This window comes from Pollicipes pollicipes, unplaced genomic scaffold, assembly GCF_011947565.3.
Source record: "Pollicipes pollicipes isolate AB1234 unplaced genomic scaffold, Ppol_2.1 Scaffold_4295;HRSCAF=5057_pilon_pilon_pilon, whole genome shotgun sequence".
NCBI classification, from domain to species: domain Eukaryota; kingdom Metazoa; phylum Arthropoda; class Thecostraca; order Pollicipedomorpha; family Pollicipedidae; genus Pollicipes; species Pollicipes pollicipes.
Genome location: NW_023596461.1, coordinates 30,887,766 through 30,898,018, shown reverse-complemented (window position 1 = coordinate 30,898,018; position 10,253 = coordinate 30,887,766).

Sequence of the window (10,253 nt, the reverse complement as noted above, 5' to 3'; positions counted from 1 at the left end):
GCAGGCCACACGCACAAAATGTTGCAACCCCGAGGAGGCTAATAAGTTATTGCACATGTTGCGATATACCGGATGAAAAGTGCATGTGAAACAAGAACACGATACATATATACTCCAGCTGCTCCAGCGGCTGGCGCCGTACTGGAAGTGCTTCCGTTTGAGCTGTTCATGTCGGGCTTGCGCGCAGTGATTGAATCTGGGTCATTCGTGAGACGGAATAGTTTAGACTTCAAATCGCGTGCAGAACCCTTTGACAATAAAGTGCTTCTAATGAACACTGGCTCTTAAGATCTTGAACAGGCATGTTATGTCGGCAAGCACGAAACCATCCTGCACTGAGCGTCTTGTCTTGATTTAATTGAGAAATCACAGTGAGGCGGTGGCCAGCGTATTTTCGTTTTACAGTGCGCAGAAGCGTAATTCTTTGTAAGAAGTCTTATGCGATGTAAATCTGCTAAAATAACACCTTTATACGCCTTTAACTTCTTCCGTGAAGGTATGCCGTGCTGCAAGTTTGTGAAGACCCGTAACCATGACAACGACAACAGCAATGGATTTTGTGGAAGTATCACATTTTGCACTACTGAAGTGTTTGACATAAACAAAAATATCAGCTACATAAGACAGTCTTATTTTGCTCCGGCTTACTTGCGTTATATATTTGAATAGCAAAAGCCATTCAAGACCTTACAACATGCACTACGTTCTTACATTTTATTACACTTATTTTTTAGAGATCATATTATTTAGGAAATCTGCACTGGATTAGCGATCTTGCCGGTAAGACGCCGTATCCAGTAGAAAATCTAGTCCCCGTGAGTAAGTCACTGGTTGCCATGTTCCCCTGACCGGTAGATGCAGTAACCTTGGTGTTAGCAGTGTTTCGGCGGCCGAATAAATCTAACGATAACTAAAAAATCAGCCTCCTCTCGTGATTAACATATTTGCGAAACTCGATGACCAAGTGCAACACATGGTGCAATGGAGGAGACACAGGGCGCGGAAAGCACCCATGTGGTTCTGGTGAGCTTTCTGTCATGTCAGTCACCTTAACATGAGCCGTCATGAACTGGCTGTGTGACGACGACGGAATGTGAAATGAGGACAAATAGCAACCGTCTATTAAATAAGGATACTCTCTAAATTGTTGGCATAAAACACAGATTAATGCCTGAAAACTAGGCGCTGTCAAGGGACATGCGGTGTGCATGCTACATGCGGTGACCTATAGCGTAACATTGTGCCAAAAATAATTTGCACCCATCAATGCTTCCTTATGGCACGACGCAGCGAAATATCGACTGAGATCATTCGTAGTTTGCTATACCGCTGCTAAATGGATTCAAAGTGTTCAGGGTATGAAAGAAGCCCGGAAACCGCTCCTGTTACCCAGCCGGCCGCACAATGCGGCCGTGGACTATATAGATGGGGCTATGATCCCACCAAAAAGGCTGCACAAAGAGCCCACACAAGCTATTGGGCGAAGCGTGAGGAGTGAACTGACTTTGATCTGTCCCAAACGTGAATGATTGCTGTGAAAAACGCCACATGGCAGCGGATTCAGCAGAGAAAGGCCAACACTCGACTCCGCTGAAACTAGTTTGAGTTACAGGACTGACCAGCTTAACGTCGAATTGATATTTCAATCATCAGAAAAACACAGGCAGTACCAATGCCAAACAACAGTATAAAGAATATTTGCTTTAATTCGAAAAGGCTCAGGGCTTTATGATCAGCGTAGGTGATATCACCTGGGCCAGGGCACTTGAAATCCTGAACCTTTTCGGGATTCCAAATCGCATCTAGCTTCTGCAAGGCTCCAGAAGCTCTGATATTTTCAAGCAGCCTATTGAACAGATGATGATAGGGAAAATCTTTGCGAAATGCGAGTCCGACGTAAATTTGAGTCATTTTCTTGGGCCAAATGCACACCGGACATGCCGATGTTCTATACGACGAGCATTTGAGTTCGTTTGAAAACATGCTTCCCGCCACGGGAGCGCCTACCTTTTCTGCACTCAAAAACATCTCGGTCGACTCCCAATAGTTCCCTCCCATCTCGTGTGTGTCAATGTCAGCCACGGGAGACATTTCTTTGAGCGCTTCATCAAAGGATGTGAAAGTCCAACCGTCGTGCAGGGCCTCTTCCAAGCTATCGAAGGGCAGCATCGGGTCCTGCACGGTCAAGAACGACAGCAGCACAGCCGCATAAAAGGCGTACACGAAAAACGAGCAGAGCAGCGCGCTAAAGACAATTACCCTGGAGGCGCTGCGGTGGAATTCCACCTCCGTGCCCTGCTGGCACGCGATGCCCACGACTGCGAACACCGCATCGATTGACCGAAACGGCGGCAGCCGGCGCCCGCTCCAGGCGCAACGCCAGCAGCAGCGCCAGCGCCAGCACCGCCAGCAACGCGGCCAGGCCGGCCCAGGCGGCGCTCGCGAAGGGGCGCAGCACGGCGCCCCCCGGCCGCGCGCAGCACCGGCCGCGGCCGCCGCACGCCGACGCCGATCAGCTCTTGGCGCAGCGGCTGCGTGAAACGCGCGCGACGGCTGCGCTCCCGGCGTTATGATGAGCATGCTGCCGGCCACGTCCGCCCCACCGCTGTCCAGGTTCGCCACTATGTCGTCCCCACGGCTGCGTGCTGTGCAGCGGCCGCAGCTCGTAGCCGAAGCCGAGCGTGCGCTGCAGGGCGAGCAGCAATGACCCGCTACTGCCGCCCGTGATGGTGCCGTTGTCGTGCGTCAGCTCGGCAGGCTCGCGCCGCGAAAGGGCGTCGAATGTGATCGAGAACGTGAGACCAGCCAGCGCGCCGCGGCTCCACACGTTGAAGTCGTCGTACTGGCGCCGGTGCCGCCGGAAGAGGCCGTCCGCACACGAGCCGTAAGCTAGCTGCTGGTCGGGTCTGTTCCACATCTTGGTGTCGAAGAAGCGGACCTCGCCATGACCGGCGAGCGCCGCTGTGAAGACTTGCCGGAAGTGGCGGGTGAGGAAAAAGCGGGTCCTCGGGACAGCTGAGACAGAGGACGAGGATGCGGTTCCTCCGACGTCGCCAGCTGTCTGTGAATACGACATCGGCTTTCTGCGTGATGAAGAGGGTGTCCGTCTCAGAATTTGCGCCTGCGATGGATGCATTAAGGTTTTCCACAGTATCTTCACTGCCGGAGTACAGACTATAGGTGATGAAGATGGCCCGGCTGGACATAGCCTTCATCAGTGCCGTCTTTTCGGCATCTGCAAGCAAAACGCTTCATTACATGACATCACATGGCCACTTCCTTCACACTTGGCCACCCTAACGAATCGAGAGCCGGCCTGGTGTGCTCGTCAACCCTTGGCCCAGGACCACACTCAGGAAGCTCACGGTGCGACACGGGGAGATTATGAGAGCCTGACAAACCTTTGTAGAAGATGAACATGTTCTCTGAGAGGAAGCCTGGAGTCAATGGTGGCTAAATTACCACCGTCTGGGTTCAGTTTGAAGCTGTTCGACTGGACCCAGTCTTGAAGATGTAGGAAAGCCTCCTCGATATGGGTTCCCATGAAGGATTACTGCCCTTGGATAAGGGCAACTAATTCCAAAATGCTTTGATAATCGCACAAACGCCTAAGCGACTGGTTCATAGGGCTACAGACAGCTTGGCTTCCACTGAATCGTGGAACAGTCAGAATGCATTTTGAGGTGGTCATGTCATTGTCGAGGATGACCGATTGCAACTAATCCACACGCTAGCGCATCATCAGAGGCAGAATATCGGTGCGGCCGGTCAACCATACCAGACGTCGTCATGCTAGAGGACACTCCAGTATGAGCCACGAGTCCAAGGCACTGTCATTGGGTCAACACACTGGTGCTTGACTCGACAGACCCCGGTAGCCCCATTCGGTTCCCTCCTGGACAAAGTCCTGGCACGCCACTGACCATGAGTGATTTAGAGTAGGACCGCATCGACGTGGTGCTGAAGAATGTGACAGGTTGTCGAGTTAGGTGATGATCATTTCCGGCCACGTAAAAACATCGTGCGATTTGAGGAAGATATTTGCACAGAAAGTCCGGATTATTGGTGAGTCTGTGGGGGCTTATGCCCGAACAGTGCAATGCGAGTCACAGCAAATAGCTGTGGGTTCGGTGCCACTAAAGAGAGGCACATCAGAGACCAGTCACTGTTTGGCTAGAGAGCTTTGATCTTCCTGTCTGAGAACCCAAAGCTGCCCCACCTGATGGCTAAGAAGACAGGCGTTACCCCGGTCACATTGGCTCACCGCGTACATAACTATGCCGACGTGTGTCACGGACGAGCAGGCGACAGTGCCATCAGTGCTGACAAGCAGCATCTGCTGGCTAACAGCCCAAGAAGTCACTGGTTATTTTAACCTCCAGAGGCGCCTTGCAAAAATATTACATCGCGGGCTCATAGCTTGTAAATGATCCAGGTAGCGTTAAGCGAGCCCTCAGCTGCGTCATTCATCTATCCCACAAGGATTTTAAATCCTGACATAATACATATGGAAATACGGAAGTCATCAACGCCAACGCACGTAATGCCCAATGAGCTTCCTGCAATGTTACCTATCAGATCAAAAGCATATTTGTAGGAAAACCTCCGCTTATAATCATGATGACCATTTGTTGCATCCTAGTTGCATCCTTGGCGTCAGAATTTGGTGAAGTACTGTGCCCGGTGTCTTGGCCGCATATCTTCCATAATCCTCTTTGTCACTGCTGCTGGCACGCGGTTAACGATCACATCGATCAAAAGGATGCTTTTTTAAATAATCCCGCGGAGGCGGAATCCTAGCATTCCTGCAGTGCTGAAAATATATGTCCTTTATATTTTGTATCCAATTCACACTTCGGATTCTGAAGGAGCATTTCCTCGCCAGCCGCTGTGATCACCGGTTCCAGGGCCTGAACGGTTCATGAAGGTGTATCCGTACATCGGGGTGTTCAGAGTTAGTTGATAGAATTTTGTGTCTCGAGTAATATTCCAAACTAACGATATCACTTGAATGCGTATCTAATAAACGCACTTGGTTGATGAACACATGTGTGTTATTAATGTTCAACCCATCAGTTTTCCAGATAAGTGGCATGCGTACTTGATATGCATTGTTCACAGGGATCAAGGACGTTTCCAAACTTTGGTATCACATCTTATACAACGGAGATGTTTGACCTGACGGAGTATTTTCTAGTTTCATTTGTTCCCAGCAGCTAATCTAGCATATATTCACCGAATCTATCTTGCAACGGTTGTCAACAAATGGAACATGTGCTGATACACACCTCTTCATCGCAATCATCCTAAAACCTGTTGTAGCGGTCCCCTTTCAAGTTTCCCTTTAGATTTATGGTTTGTTTAGTTTACTGTCCCTGCGACCCCGGCCCTATGGCCAGCCCGGAAACTGCGTGTGGACGCGGTGGCGTGGGAAGCGGGGATGCCGGCGAGTCGCACGCCGATTGTGTTGCAGGTGGGCTCGAAAGGAAGATAAGAGGTGCTGCTCGGGGCGCGTAAAGGCAGTCTCCCTGTCGGCATTGCGTGCGGCGGTTCGCCGGCGTGTGTGGAGAGGTTCAGCCGCGATGTGACTTCGAATACACCTGTGCTGAATTGTTAAATCAGATTTAAGCCGGCAAATTATACGCGATGACATGCGCTATTTTAGGTGGCCTGTGATTCAATGTAAATTTCAATGCAACTGTCCAGTCCACATTCGTAATTTCGATACCTCAAATGCATTTACGATCTGTGATGTGACAATACTTAGAGGAGCCATTCAGCAAAACATATAGTGTGTTTGCCTCGGGTTTCAATGGTACGCGATAAATGTGCCACAATTTGTCTGACAATCTTGGTATTATATGTAGCATTCTTACTGGATGGTAGTTAACCCTCGTGACACACGGGTCGTGCCCCGGTCTTGCGGCTCGAGCCGGACCACTAACATTGCCCAGATATGCTCCAACCGTTGGTCGGCGGCAAGGGGTCACTTGTTGGCGTGCTGGTGAGTCGTGCTCGAGGCTACAGAGCTTCATCAGCTTCGGTTGACCGCTTCCATCATGGAGGCACGGTCGTGTTGCCAGTAACAAGTTGCCATTTATTTCTTTAAACTGTCCGGCTGGTTTCCTTTGTCCGACTCACGTCCATTGGTTTGACAACCGCGTCGCTACGTTTCACGCCCGTTCATACTTTAGATCCTGCCGACCCCCCCCCCCCCCCCGCCATTTGGACATGCTTTGTCCCGGTCTCAAGCAAACTCCTACAGCTCGCGTCGCTCTTTGGTAACGCCCAATGGAGTCGTCGCCGGTCATGCATTTAGCTCCAGCGGCCTGCCGATCTACATTGGACTGGAAGCCGCTCGGTCTGGCAGCGACATCTGTCATCTTGTAAACGCCTAATGACCAGCCTCGAGTGATTTGTAACTGAATGTTACTGTTGCTATGGAGGTGCACATCCGGGGACATGGTCTGTTTCATTGTCGTGCGAATGTGCTGCAGGCATGTCGCTTTAAGTGCTCACTTGGGTGAGCCTGTATGATCTTTATGATCGATGCCATGCTTGGGTGGGGGGCTCGGCTGTGTTGGGGCTCGCTGTGTTGGGGCTCGGCTGTGTTGGGGCTCGGCTGTGTTAGGGCTCGCTGTGTTGGGGCTCGCTGTGTTGGGGCGTGTCGTATTGATACGCATTGTGTTGCAGCGTGCTGTGCTGTGGGCATGCTGTGTCTCATGAGGTCGCGTGTTTCGAAAGGTTACGGAGCGTTCGCTGTTTCGGGTCCGTATGATTTGAGACCGACCTCGTGTGGAGATGATGGGGCGCCATGGGTGGTGCAGGGAAGAGGGGTAGCCAGAAGAGGGCGGAATGTCGTGCGATGAATAGAACGTCAACTCAGGATAGCATGGCAAGATCAAAACAGGACGAGTTAGGACGTTCAGAGATAGGTCGCAGCGTAGTCTGCCATGTATTGTGCGCGACACATATTTAGGTGCTCGGAAGAAGAAAACTAGACCTCTGTTTGTAATGTTACTGCAAGCGAAAGTATACATTTGCGATGCGTCCGTCCGTTTATATGAGCAATACGGTATCTTGATGTTTATATAGTGGCCGTTAGGAAGGCAGGAGCGTGCGCCATTTCGGCGCCATGTTCCGCAAGGTCTTTGAGGGACGGGATCGCAATGTTGTTGATTTCTGAACACTCGAATGTGGTAACTTGTTGTCATGTGAACGCATACACACGGGGCACGTGATTTCGGCTGTCCCTGGCCGAAACATACGAATTCTTATAATTCGTCAGCAAAGCTTGATCAATGTGTGACATAACAAGCAAAGAAAATTAAATTGATACACACTGCGACGGATCACGCCAGTGCGGCGATTCAAAATAGATTATTTCATCGTGAGTGAACATTACGTTAGCAGCCTCGTTTTGAATCATGTAGCCTCAGCAGTTGAGCACGTCCGTAAGTCCCAATCACTGCAAAAAACGAAATAAAATTGGTATTTAAAGCAATGGTAGCGCAGTCCATCCGTCAATGGCTTCGTGCCCCTCTGACATAGGCCCTGAATTACTCTCACCCAGTTGGCAACGAACTGAATTAAAAAGCGGCGCCGTGGCTATAAGGCTACAGGGGCAGACTGGCTGGAAGAGCCTTAACCAGTTACCACTGCCCTGTCAAGCTGGAATTCGCAACATAAATGTAAATAATTTGCGAAGCAAAGAAGGAATTTTGACGTTAACATTTATCAGCCATTAGAGAGGTGTAAAGCAATAATTTGTTATAATCCAAGCAGCGTGGTTATTGCACAGATCAAGAAGAAGAAGAAAAAACTATAAAAAACCTGTCAATCGTATCGGGATGGGCAAACGGACCATGAGCTTTGTCGGAAGTATGATGGTTTAGCTAAGCTGAAAACCACATGATCCATTTTTGCATTGACGTGGCAGCAAACCATTTAGAGGCAGGATGCTGCGAGCAGGCCCTGATTAGGCTATCACAGGGAAAGGCAGTCTCATAGCTTCATGCAAAGCGTAGTCGTACTGGGTGAAGGACCTTCGAAGTTCAGTGGCATTAAAAAGCATGAAGCCGCGGATGAATGTGCTGCAAACAGATACAGGTGAGATTACCACAGGACACGATAGTATTTTTACTTTTTTCCAGGCTGATTATCAAAAAGGTATACGTGTGTGGTGTAAGTGCGTGCGGGAATAGCCACGGTTGGATGTGTGATAGTGTTTGGGGCTGACCGAATTCCTTTGATGGCGAGAATGAGATAAGTAAGCTGGGCGACGCATCACTGAACGGAGTAATGTAAAATAGTGCTGGCTGGTATGGTGAGCAATAATCCGCCGGCAGCATCGGGCTTTTCAAAGTACGGTTTCTAGCTAGCTTGACAGAACTCAAGACAATCGAGGTTTTTCCATTAACTAGGCGAGGGGAACGGGTGATTTGTGTTGATCAAGCAGGGGCATCCTTATTCCCAACAGAGCTGGTCAAAAACAGCTTAAGACCTCGTACAATGCAATGCCCTAAGACGTTGTTAATTATATATATATACACACACACACACACACACACATATATATATATATATATATATATATATTATATATATATTATATATATATATATATATATATATGTATATATCTGGTGCACAGAAATATGAGGCGCATCGGCTGAGCATGCGCTTAATATGCTCTGCAATGCACGCAGGAGTTAACGGGGTCGTGCATTCATCGATGTTGGCTCACATAGGAAACCAAATACCTTTGGTGCCTTCGGTGTTCCGCCCCCTCTCCCCGCCTTTCCTTGTTCGATAACACCGCAGCCTCGCGTCCCATTAGCGAGTACGCCGTGCTGAACCGCCCTCACGCTCGCCCTCCAGACGGCGGGTCCGGCGGCCGACCTCAGCCCTGGTCCAGCCGTGCTGGCCCTCACTTACTCTCCAGACGGCGGTCGGGCGCCGACCTCAGCCCTGGTCCAGCCGTGCTGCCCTCACTCACCCTCCAGACGGCGGTCGGCGCCGACCTCAGCCCTGGTCCAGCCGTGCTGCCCTCACTCACCCTCCAGACGGCGGTCGGCACCGACCTCAGCCCTGGTCCAGCCGCGCTGCCCTCACTCACCCTCCAGACGGCGGTCGGCGCCGACCTCAGCCCTGGTCCAGCCGTGCTGCCCTCACTCACCCTCCAGACGGCGGTCGGCGCCGACCTCAGCCCTGGTCCAGCCGTGCTGCCGCATGAAGGCCGTCACGCACGCCAGCGCCGGCGCCGAGAGCGGCGCACTGGCCGCGCAGGAGGCGGTCATCCCGGCGAAGAGGCCCCAGAGGAGCGCCATGGCGCACCGCGCCGACGACGGCACGGCCCACTCTACAGCGGACCGCCGCCGCGACGGCAGGGCTCGAGACCGGGACAGGCGGCGCGAGACGCCGCCGCGTCGCTCTTTTGTCGTGGGCGCAGGACGCCCGCCGCGCCGCTCTTTTGTCGTGGAGGTTCCAGCATCAATACGATTGGTGGCGTTACTCGCCTTGCCTAAGTAAACTTTTCGACGCATCGCCGTGTTTGGTTGATAGTCATTATCGCCGGACTGAGAGGCTTTAGCATGCCCTTATCGGTGAGCTGCTCCGATATAGCTGCTCCAATAGGTGAGCTCCTGTTGCGAGTTCGCCTGAAGCGGTATTACTTGTCTGCAGAATTCTGTTCGACTCGGGTGCCTCACAACAAAGACGGCCTGTGCAAACACACTACAGGCTGCATCGCCAAACGCCACATGTCAACGAACTGAGGTCGGAAAAGCATGGCCAATATTGGAAATGATGACGTAGCAAGTGCACTTCCGGGGAAAATGAAATGTTGGTACTCGCCTGAGGCACTGCGATGTATTCTGATGGCGCTTAGTAATCTTTCACGGAATGAAAGCTAAAGCCAAAGACCGGAATGAAATGCACTGTACACGAAGAGACCGAATGACCAGGTAATGAGACATCAATGCTAACGCGTAGAGATGGGAACTCGAAATTGACTTTGGGAAACTCTATCAGCATGACAAATTTTCAATATCTGCAGAGCATGGCATAGGAATGATTGAGTTTCAAGTCAAACGTTTATTCATGTTTGCCAAGTGAGTCGGCTTGTCCTTGTAAAGAAAGCAAATACGGCACCCTTACTTTCGCTAACGACACTTTCCAATACGCAGGCACACTTCAGTAATATGAACCGAGCAACTGCGCTTTTGACAATGCCACCAGTCATGTGGACAAGG